At 48.5% G+C, this 12,389-nt stretch overlaps 1 protein-coding gene across 3 annotated transcripts in view; it reads left to right on the top strand.

Moving 5' to 3' along the window:
* The window catches only part of LOC142489888 (retinol dehydrogenase 16-like), a 73,820-nt gene that overhangs the window by 40,823 nt on the left and 20,608 nt on the right, over positions 1-12,389 (top strand). For 2 of the 3 annotated variants that reach the window (XR_012799959.1, XM_075591445.1), the window contains exon 1: positions 8,254-8,392. The exons of the other annotated variant lie outside the window; for it this stretch is intronic. The gene's annotated coding sequence lies outside the window, so the exon portion shown is untranslated. Of the gene's footprint in view, positions 1-8,253; positions 8,393-12,389 lie in introns of those variants that run through there. 3 annotated transcript variants of the gene reach the window in all.

The following is a 12,389-nucleotide window of genomic DNA, read 5'->3' as shown; positions in this document are numbered from 1 at the left end:
CAGACTTCATTCAGTATGAATGATACTGTACCTGCACTAAGTGAAACTAAAATGTTTATTTATTAGATTTTAATTCAATGAAAGAGGGGGGGAGGGGGACAAGAAACAGATAATGAACTAGACAGAATATATAGGAATGGGGAAATAGCTATGGATCATGGAGACAGTCTGTAGACAGAACAGGCAAATACCACCGCTACGAAAGTCACTAAATCTTAATATGTTTTGACAGGCATTGAAAAGAAAATCCTTACAAAAGGCCTCTCATTTGCACCAGTATGTGGACCGAATAGCTTTAAGCTACTGTACAGACGTCCAAAAATATATCAGAAAAGTGTCTTTAAAAAAATATTTACGGAAAGATGCAGTGACAAGACAAATCAGTAGCCATATCACCCCAGTGGTGCAAACATCTGTGGCACAAAAGCCATTTAGAAAAAAGTCCAAAATGTTTCCAAAATATATATGTGGACCACTTATTAACACATTTGCAGAAATGGTTATAGATGAACTTGAGACATGTAGTCGTTCATTTAAAACCATGAATGACAATCTTAGCATAGAGGAGAAAAAAGTGTTGGCAGAATTAGAAGAAAACAATCACATTGTTATAAAACCAGCTGACAAGGGGGGGTTGGTAATTATGGACAAAAAATATTTTATATGTGTAACGGTATTTCTGGCCCGGCCTGACCCACCCAATCTCACATTGGCCCCTGTGGTCTAACCGGTCCCCATTACAGTGTGGTAGTGTCTGGTGGTGCACCTGTTGGCAACAGGACTCCTGAGTCTCCCGCATGATGGTGTGTGGGGAGAACCCGTCCAGACAGGCAGCTGAGGTAGTGTGCTGAGTCCTACCTAGTTCCAGTGCAGCGCCTCCACCTCATCAGGGTCCCTTCGGTCACTTGGGGATGGTCCTGGTGAGGAACTCCTCGGTGGTGCAGCCCCCTGTGCAATCACTTGACTCTTACATACGAGGGTTTCTGTGATCAGCTTCATCTTTATTGATACGGTGGGCTAGCTGCCCTCCACAATGGGGTGTTTCTAGCCCATCATAGTGCCCGTGCTTCCCTTTAAAAGGTATGTCACCTTGATCAGGGATTCCCTATCCCAGCCGGGATATCTTTATTCTGCGCCAGGTCCCTGGACACAGACTCCTACTGCAGCTATTAGAACATAACTGTCTTGACTACTTGAACATGAACTTGACAGAACTCCTTCCAGAACTAGACTCAGATAGAACTCTGGCAGAACTAACCAGAACTCCTCCTCCACTTAGCAGAACTAACTTTTAGACACAGTGCTGTGCCTTATGTACACTCTGGAAGCTGACACACCTCTGACATCACTAACCATGGAGTCAGAGCATGTGACCACTCCCATCCATACACAGGGCACCCCACCAGGGTGTGAGGGCAAACCTCCATAATTACTGCTGGCATGCCCACAACTTACCAGGCCTTACTGTCAGCAGGAGAGATGACTGTAGCCATTTTACATGACCGCTACATTCTCCCCCTGGTGAATCCCATCGTCCTCGCTGGGACCTAAATTTGTATACCCTTTTCCAGGAAGCACTGTAACACAAAACATAATTAGAACATCTTACAAATTTTCATAATGCACACAGAAAAAATGTCTACAGTACACTCCGCCAAGCCCGCCCCGACCAGCAGCCACGAACCCGCGTAATGCATAGTACCTCCTAAAAGTAGTGACTGGGGTCAGGTTTTCTTACCTCCCTACCACCCATATCCAGGACCGTAACATAGTAATGTCTCGGCAGTCCCCTCTCGGGCCTATAGGTCACCTTATGCTTGTAGATGTTCCTTCCTTTGCCCCATATGCGAATCAAATGTTCTATCCGATCCTCGGCCTTCTTTCCTATCACTGCACTTCCCCTACCGACCAAGTACATCTCAATGGTCTCCCTAAGCCACCTCCCTCTGTTCTCCTCTATTTCATCCATGAGAGGCTCAGGGACGTAAGGGTACTCCAACCCGTGGGATGATTTGTAACGAGCTATTATCGCCCGTTCCGCTCTGCTGATCCTGGTCAGTTCAGCTCTACCTGCCCTCCCAGGTAACACCCATGACAGGGGCTCGTCAGGATCCACAGGATCTGACAGTATGTCAGGACCCATGGGTTCTATCCCCCTATGCTCAATTTGAATCCACCTATCCTGCAGCTCTCTGTCCCTCTGTTCAGGAGTGAACTCTCCTACTGCCCACCAGTAGTCTACCACGTCCTCCCTCCGGATGAGAAACCGAGTACGGTCCATCCATGCAGAATACCCTTCAAAGAGTGGGGCCCACCAACGGTGCTCTTTGAACTTGTGTGACTCCCCTGAATCGCTTTCATCCCCCTGGGAAAATACCCCCGATGTCATTGCCGATCGCGGTACAGACCACCTTGATGATCCCGGGGCCTTTTTCACTGGGTCGGGAGCCACAGGGGGCAGCCACCGGCCTACCGCGGCCTTTCTCAACTCTCCCCCTCCCCGAGAAGTGCCTTCCGTAGCGCAACTGCGCTGTCTCTCCCCAGTCCGTTTCACCTCCTCTTCCGAGGGTATGTCCACCGATTCTAAGCTAGGCGGGGATCCCGTGGAACAGGTGACAGGGGCAGGGGTTTTATCTAGGGCGTGGGATGGGACATAAGGGCAAGCGATTGGACCCCACAGGGTTACGACCCGTTCTCGGCTGTCCGTAGACTGGTCCAATGAGGATATCTCACCCTCCTCAGTCCTCGGATCGCCCATCCAGCTCTTGGGCCCTTGAGGTGATCGGAGACCTTCCCCCGATCGCCGAAGCGTCGCTGCGTCTTTCCCAGCGGTTCCACCGTCATCTCCGGAAGTGATGTCCTCCCCGGAACCGGAAGCGTCGCCATCTTGGGTTGGACCCCCATGCCGGATCTCTTCCTTGATGACAACATCCGGAAGCTCCGCCGCCGCCTTTACCGGAAGTGATGCCGTCTCTCCATGTGCGCCTTGGGCCTGGCACGGCCCTTCCTCCGCTGCGCTGTCTGCCGGGACAAGGTAAGTGATGGGGCTGCTTCTCTTACCAATCCGCAGGGGCGTAGGCGTCTCTCTCCCGTCGCCGCCAGGTCCTGGGATGGCGGGACTCCGTCTCTCGGCTCGCCGATCTGCGGGGGACGCCCTGTTCTCCAGACTGCCACTCACCCCACGGGGTGTCGTCCGTCCTTGTTCCCTCTTTGGTCCCGATTTCGCCACCGCTAGCTCGCGGAGATCCTCGTCGGAGTAATCTCCCTTCCCTGATCTCGGGGTCACCGAGCATGGCGAAAGTCTTTTCTCTGTGCGGTCGGGGAGTGACCCGACCGTCTCGGTTGCTGCTGACCCAGCCAACTTGGTCGACTCCAGTCCCCTTTCTCCGGGACTCGCACGGCTGATCCACAGTGCGCCAGGGGACTCGGCGGAGCGCCTAGCCGTATCCCCCGGGGGGTCAGCAGGTTGAATGGGTATAAATGTGGGCATGGGCCACAGATATAATGTCCCGCAATGTGGGCAACGTGCCGCTGTGTTGACAGTGCCTCCGGGCAGCCCGCATTGTAGGAAGAGCCCGACCACCGTCTCGGTGTTTGCCACCCTTACTACCAGTAGCCCGCCGGGTACCGAGTAGGGCTGGGTGGAGACCATCGTGCCCACAGTGGAGGAGCAGGCCATTCTTTTCACAGGAGCCACTTCCTGTATAGGTCTCTTCAGGTCAGTGGTTCCTCGCAACTGACAGGTAGAAGTTGCTGGATCCGCCACTCCCTGCTTCGGCTCCTCCTTCCGCTGGCATAGCTGGAACCCGCCCCCAGGGGTTGCAATTATGGGCGGATCCCACAGGGGAATATCATGCCCCTTAATTAAGGCCGCGCCTTTCTCAGTCCTGGTGGGCGCGGTCTGCATTTTCGCGCCAATTTCCTCATCAGAGTGGGATTCTTGGGCCGCGGCTAGTTCCCGCCTTCTCCTAGCTGCTGCTTTTCGTGCAAAATATCCCTCCTTTTTGCACGTTACCTCCGCGGCCAGAACTACTTCTTGTAGTGGCGCCATCTGGATATCAGTCCCTGGGCCCAGTGGGTGCATTCCCACAGGCCATAATTGAAAGTCACTCCCCCTGGTGGAAATCAGGGGAGGGTCCCATAGACTAAGCGGTTGACTCAGCACAAGTGCCGAGTGAGTCACTGTCCATGAAGGCGCAGCCATAGCTTTCGCGCCATGCCCCCCATCAGGGCGGGGCTCTGCTGTTCGCGCCATTCCCGGCCAGCTCTTTGCAAGTTCTGCATCAGCCATTTTCTCTGCGACTGGCCCATGCGGTCTCCCTAGCAAGCGGGAACCGCCATTTTGGTTGGCTTTTAAGCCCGAAATGTCAGTTTGTTTGCTCTTCTCGCTAGGTTCCCCCCCAGTTATCACAATGTCCTCACACTCCTCAAGGGTGGCCCCTCGGTGTCCCAGACAGGACAAAAACGGGGCAGCCACAGCCTTCGCTCCACTCCAGAGCAGATTAGTTAAAGACAGCTCAGCGACAGTTTGCTCTTCAGTGGGGCGCACGCCACGGGTGCCTTCCCCCTCAGCCTCCAATCGCCATTTTGGATTCTCCACACCGCGCGGATAGTCCATTTCTTGGGTTGCTATGCTCTCGTACCAATTGTCGTACATGGGGCTCCACTCTGCGGGGCAGCCACCACACCAGTACAATAAAGATTTGCTTCAGATGCACCACCACATGTGTAACTGATCTAGGCTGGACTCATGTTGCACTACCTCAGGCTAGGCTCACTCTCTCAGTGTCTGCTGTAACTCCTTCCTCCCAGTCTGTGCTCCCTATGGTAAGTGTCTGGAATGGGCTAGAGTACTCTGGCTCTTCCATGCAGTACTTGGGGCGTCTACCTGTCTTGGTTAGCCTAGCGCAGACCCTCTCCAGGATTCCTGACCTCGTTAACAGGCTATCCCTTCTGGCATCCTACCAACTAGCACTACCTCAAGGTGACTCGGTCAGCTATAGCCCGGCTCCAAACCCCTCACTCCTTTCAGGCCCCTAGGTCGTCCCTGCGAACTGACAATACCCTGTCAGCCCCTGACCACCCCTAGGTCCGTCCCTACGCAGCACAGAGTGGCAGCAGACGCTCTCCCTGTTTCCCAGTGTGCCTAGCTAGAGCCTGTCCTGATGACAGATCTGATCTCAGCAGCTCGCCTCCAAATGTAACGGTATTTCTGGCCCGGCCTGACCCACCCAATCTCACATTGGCCCCTGTGGTCTAACCGGTCCCCATTACAGTGTGGTAGTGTCTGGTGGTGCACCTGTTGGCAACAGGACTCCTGAGTCTCCCCCGCATGATGGTGTGTGGGGAGAACCCGTCCAGACAGGCAGCTGAGGTAGTGTGCTGAGTCCTACCTAGTTCCAGTGCAGCGCCTCCACCTCATCAGGGTCCCTTCGGTCACTTGGGGATGGTCCTGGTGAGGAACTCCTCGGTGGTGCAGCCCCCTGTGCAATCACTTGACTCTTACACACGAGGGTTTCTGTGATCAGCTTCATCTTTATTGATACGGTGGGCTAGCTGCCCTCCACAATGGGGTGTTTCTAGCCCATCATAGTGCCCGTGCTTCCCTTTAAAAGGTATGTCACCTTGATCAGGGATTCCCTATCCCAGCCGGGATATCTTTATTCTGCGCCAGGTCCCTGGACACAGACTCCTACTGCAGCTATTAGAACATAACTGTCTTGACTACTTGAACGTGAACTTGACAGAACTCCTTCCAGAACTAGACTCAGATAGAACTCTGGCAGAACTAACCAGAACTCCTCCTCCACTTAGCAGAACTAACTTTTAGACACAGTGCTGTGCCTTATGTACACTCTGGAAGCTGACACACCTCTGACATCACTAACCATGGAGTCAGAGCATGTGACCACTCCCATCCATACACAGGGCACCCCACCAGGGTGTGAGGGCAAACCTCCATAATTACTGCTGGCATGCCCACAACTTACCAGGCCTTACTGTCAGCAGGAGAGATGACTGTAGCCATTTTACATGACCGCTACATATGTAACAGTGTTTCCCCCACCCTTTGGGAGATCCCCCTGTTACTAGGTGTATGGTGCATGCTACCTGTTGGCTCACAGAATGATTAGCTGTCCGCCAATGTTTGTGGGGACTACAGGACAGGCTTCTGTGGTATATACCCAACATTTACTCCATGGTACAGAGTGCCTCCATCTGCCGTAAGGTCCAGATGTATGGAGGATATCTCCTACGGTAGAAACGGTTACCTCTCCCGCCAGTAGGATCACACACAAGGCAGGAGGTATATTCAACTGGAACCGGCTTTATTCTTCTGTACATTCACAGTATCAAGGCAGTCCCTGCCCAATACAGTCACTGTCCTGGTCTCCAGACTTAAGATGATCCATGGACCAAGCAGCAGTCCCTGTTCTTCTCTAGCCCTCTAGCAGGACCAGCGGAAAAGGTGATCACTCACTCTCCCCCTTAGGGAAGAGGACCAGGCCCTGCCAGTGCACAGAAGTCCTGTGTGATACCTTGTCTCTCTCATAGTAGAGACAACTAAAGAATTTGGGGTTACAACTCCTTTAAGTACAGTAGGGGGAAGGCACTAGGTCTGAACCCAGGATTGGGCAGAACACAGACCTAGCCCCACCTCCTGTCACTCAAAGAAGGTGCCTGTGTGGGCAAACCCCATAATTGGTACTGGCACTGTCTTTTTCTTAAACACAAATGGCGAACAGAATCACCCAGGTCCCTATTGGCACGCACTCATGATGCACAGGTATAATTAACAAGGATACATATCCATTAATTTCAACCAAATTTCCCACTACCCCAATGAGGGTATATCAACAATAACAGACAGACAGTCTGTATAAAAACAGAAAATAACAAAACTTTAATGTTGACAGATAGTCACGCCGAAACAAGTGTAAGTATGTACAGGTGAGTTAAAAAAGGAATAAAAATGATCCCCTGAAGGGAGGTGTATAAGGTGGGATGCTGGTAGTGAAATCAATCGGCTTAGTAGCTATATTGCAATAATCTTAGCCTCAATACAAATCATTCCATATATAAGGTGGTGCAGTAATTACTAATATAACCCTGCTAAGGTATATACCCTACAAACTGAATACACATTTGGTACAGTATATCGTAAGCTGCAGCCGAGGTAAGTATAATAAAGAGTGTGGTGTATAACAACATACACGCTGTATGTGCAGGCAATAGAGATAGTGGTGCAGTGATAAACACCTATACGCCTAAGAATGCCTCTATCAGATAATGCCCCAACACTCAACCCCAAAACTGATCATATCAGAAGGCTGCAGCTGCAACACCACAATGTCAGCAGTGTCTGGTATACGACCGTATCTCCAAGCAGAGTGAGGAATTCTCCCGCCACCACTGTCCTGAACACCGTCCCTCTCGCAGGCGCCACAACCGTGACGTCACTGCAACCGACGCCGTTTCGTGTCCGTAGACACTTCTTCATGGGGGGAGCTACATACCAGTCGCATCATGCGGAAGATATACCCTACAGAGTGGGTGGGACAGATGTAACAGACCAATCACAATAATGGTCTGATACAATTGGTAACAGCTGTTTTAGTGACACAATCTATCCCTTAATAGGTAAGTAAACCAAAACAGATACAAACAGACAAAAACAAACTTAAAGAGGTATATATTGTGAAAAGTTGAGTCCCAGCCTTTTTATTTAAACAAGCAGCAGCATCAGACCCTGGGAAGAATGAAAGAGGCTTTTGCTGTTCTCTGAACCTTCTTTTTATTAGGTATTCCACATTCAGGTGTACAACAACCAGTGCCCCCAGCGTGGTGTCTCCAGCCACAGAGTAGCCAGCAATATCTGCATTAGAAAGTTTGCATCCTTTCACTGAAGTTCCACAGACCTCCTCATATCACAAAGCAGCAACAAGGAGTGCAGAAAGAGACAACCTCACATCAGATAGCAGCAACAAGGAGTGCAGCAGAACCCCCAGGGAAAGAAACTCCCTCCCTTTTATTACTGGTTAATTTGGACCAAACCAAATTAAGTATACCACATAGGGGAGTTGTCTCCCAAAACTAGCAAACATAATACACTTCACACAACATACAATTTTCTATAGCAAGCCCAAAATAAACAACAGAACCTTTCACAAACATCCCATGCATGTCTTTACTCTGCAAATAAATGACATTCGGTATCACTTACTTTAATTCCCCCCCCATACCATGGTATAATCTACCCTGAATGGTATCCAGGAAGGAAACGCCCTTTTCCTTTTTAACAGGGACTGCCCATGGCTGTGTAACATCAAACTGTATTTAACATTAACCATACCTGCATTATACTGACTGACCTCAGGACACCACATTAAAGGTTAGTAAAGTTTCAGATAAAGGAAACAAAAAAAGATCGCTGGGCCAAGCAAAACAGAAAAAGAAAGGTGGTGCACTTGATGCCAGAAAGCAAACATGCATTTAACTTACGCAATAGTACAGGCAGCCCTGTTACATATATGAAAAATAAACCTAACTAGCAGTATGATGTAACTCGGGTGTAAGGAGAGACAAGATTCCTAGTAATGATCTTATTTGGCATAACAGGGCAACACATCGTGATTATTGTAGGAATGTACTGCAATCCTTGGTGATCAAAGGATGGAGGGAATGTAGGTGGAAGTCGTAAATCAGTAACGTAGGAATGTACTGGCCTGCGCGACCCGCCAAAAAGGGGTCAAAACGGATCTCAAATAACACATTAATGATGTACAGTACAAGGTGAACATAGTACATCCTAGATGAATGATGAGTAAATGAAGCCCTCATTCAAGCCTGATGGTGCTTTCGTATTCAGTGTGTGTATCCACCTGCATTCATGTTGCAATAATTTACGATCCCAGTCACCCTTGTGGGGACCCCAGGGTACGTGTTCGATTCCAATAAATGATAAGACACCTATCTCGCCCCCATGTATATCATTTACATGACGCGCTACGGGTGTATCCCGTCCATTGCGGACCGAGCCAAGATGTTCCAAGACTCTAACTTTGAGGGGCCTGTGTGTCTCACCAACATACTGTTTCTTACACACACGTTATCAAGTAAATAACCCCACTTGGGAGACAGTTAATGAATGTTTTGATGGGAAGTTATACCTGGGTCCCCGCAAGGGTGACTGGGATCGTAAATTATTGAAACATGAATGTAGGTGGATACACACACTGAATACGAAAGCACCATCAGGCTTGAATGAGGGCTTCATTTACTCATAATTCATCTAGGATGTACTATGTTCACCTGTTCCATCATTAATGTGTTATTTGGGGTAGAGGGATGTGGGTAAACAGTTTAATTTAAACTTAGAGATCTGTTTTGACCCCTTTGGGGCGGGTCGCGCAGGCCAGTACAGTCCTACGTTACTGATTTACGACTTCCACCTACATTCCCTCCATCCTTTGATCACCAAGGATTGCAGTACATTCCTACAATAATCACGATGTGTTGCCCTGTTATGCCAAATAAGATCATTACTAGGAATCTTGTCTCTCCTTACACCCAAGTTACATCATACTGCTAGTTAGGTTTATTTTTCATATATACCTCTTTAAGTTTGTTTTTGTCTGTTTGTATCTGTTTTGGTTTACTTACCTATTAAGGGATAGATTGTGGCACTAAAACAGCTGTTACCAATTGTATCAGACCATTATTGTGATTGGTCTGTTACATCTGTCCCACCCACTCTGTAGGGTATATCTTCAGCATGATGCGACTGGTATGTAGCTCCTCCCCCTGAAGAAGAGTCTATGGACACGAAACGGCGTCGGGGTGCAGTGACGTCACGGTTGTGGCGCCTGCGAGCGGGACGGTGTTCAGGACAGTGGTGGCGGGAGAATTCCTCACTCTGCTTGGAGATACGGTCGTATACCAGACACTGCTGACATTGTGGTGTTGCAGCTGCAGCCTTCTGATATTATCAGTTTTGGGGTTGAGTGTTGAGGCATTATCTGACAGAGGCATTCTATGGCCTCGGACGCTGACCCGTGCTGCTGCTCGGCACTGAGTCCCTGCAGCCGCAATGAGAGCGGTTTTAGCAGGAGCTCGCGCACGCGTCCGCACGCTTGGGGAAGCGTGTGTCTGACGGAGGTTTGAGATTTTCCTGCTTGCCAGAGCGCAGGGCCTGTCACGTGAGCGGTTCGCCCAATGAGGGCGAACCAGCTCCGTGACGTCACTGGCCCGCCCCCGACCCGCCCCCGACCCGCCCCCGACCCGCCCCCGACCCGCCCCCTGACGGCGCGCTGTGTAAGGCCAGGGAAAGCACAGCTTTCCCTGAGCCTCAGTGCGCCTCAGCCCGGACAAACTCACTATGTCCCAGGCCTTAGGCGTATAGGTGTTTATCACTGCACCACTATCTATTGCGTGTATGTTGTTATACAGTACACCACACTCTTTATTATACTTAACTCTGCTGCGGCTGCAGCTAACGATATACCTCATGTGTATTCAGTTTGTAGGGTATATACCTTAGCAGGGTTATATTAGTAATTACCGCAACACCTTATATATGGAATGATTTGTATTGAAGCTAAGATTACAATATAGCTACTAAGCCGATTGATCTCACTACTAACTTTCCACCTGATTCACCTCCCCTCAGGGGATCATTTTTATTCCTTTTTTTTAACTCACCTGTACATACTTACACTTGTTTCGGCATGACTGTCAACATTAAAGTTTTGTTATTTTCTGTTTTTATGCAGACTGTCTGTCTGTTATTGTTGATATACCCTCATTGGGGTAGTGGGAAATTTGGTTGAAATTAATGGATATGTATCCTTGTTAATTATACTTGTGCATCATGAGTGCGTGCCAATAGGGACCTGGGTGATTCTGCTCGCCATTTGTGTTTTTGCTTTATCTCCTCCCTACGCACCTGGTGCCTTATACTTGATTGTGTTTGATACTGAGCGATAACTGTATCTTTGTGTGTTCACTGTCTTTTTCTTACCAGAACTTTCATGCCAGCGAGGGCAGACTAGTAGCCAAACCAGGTATGGCTACATATAGAAGAATCACAACGTATTCTTCAAGATAAGTCCACATACCAACCCCTCCCCTCGAATCTAATGGAGAAATATCAAGAGAAACTTATGACACTCCTCAATGAGGGCCTTGCTAACAACGTTCTGACTAAACAGGAACACAAATTTCTCTATAATAACCATCCTACCCATACCTGTATTTTACATAACCCCTAAGCAGCTGGCACTCCAAGCAAACACTGTATGTTAAGGTGCATGGTCCATAGATATCAATAGAGCAACCAATGCTTCCCAGGCGAGAAGACAAGAAACAGCACTCAAAGAATAAACCAAAATATTGTATTAGTAAAATACAAAAGCACACTTAAATCCAACGTTTCAGTCCAGGAAGGGGAGCAGCCCCCTGGGGAAGGTCCTTCCTGGACCCAAATGTTGCATTTAAGTGTGCTTTTGTATTTTACTAATACAATATTTTCTCTCTCTCTCTTCTCTCTTCTCTCTTCTCTCATCACTTGTGAGCACATTTGCATGTCTTAGAAAGGTCTGCAACCCTGCCTTTCACCATTATCACCCAGCACTTCCACTGCAGCAAGGGATTCTGGGAAATGACATGCAAATGGGCACACATGTCACAAATTAAAATCCATTTTTACAAGGAACCATAATAATCAAATGTTCTGCTGTTCACACAGCTTTTAAGCACAGCATGGGATTAGATGCAAAGCCAGTCAAACCACTCAGACAGCTGTTTCGACTTTGGGGTCTCATCAGTGTGAGGTTGGTTGTACTGGCTTTGCAATTTTCACGCTGTGCTTAAAAGCTGTGTGAACAGCAGATCATTTGCATATAAGGGTTCCATGTAAAAATGGGTTTCAGACAAAAGGCGACACACTGTGTGCCCATTTGCATGTCATTTCCCAGAATCACTTTCTGCAGTGGGAGCACTGTATGCTAGGTGATAATGGTGAAAGGCAGGGTTGCAGAGCTAAGACATGTGAATGTGCTCACAAGTGATATTCTTTATTGGCTACTGTATATGCTAAAGGTGGAGGTTTTTTGTTGCCTTTTTCACCCACCATAACTTAAATTTTATATATATATATATTCATGTGAAAAATTAAGTACACCCTCTTTGAATTCCATGGTTTTACATATCAGGACATAATAACAATCATCTGTTCCTTAGCAGGTCTTAAAATTAGGTAAATACAACCTCAGATGAACAACAACACATGACATATTACACCGTGTCATGGTTTATTTAACAAAAATAAAGCCAAAATGGAGAAGCCATGTGTGAAAAACTTTGTACACCCTTACTGCTTCCATAGGAAT

This window comes from Ascaphus truei, chromosome 3 (assembly GCF_040206685.1).
Source record: "Ascaphus truei isolate aAscTru1 chromosome 3, aAscTru1.hap1, whole genome shotgun sequence".
NCBI lineage: Eukaryota > Metazoa > Chordata > Amphibia > Anura > Ascaphidae > Ascaphus > Ascaphus truei.
The sequence above is the reverse complement of the archived record's forward strand: the minus strand, read 5'-3'. Positions and strand labels throughout refer to the sequence as shown.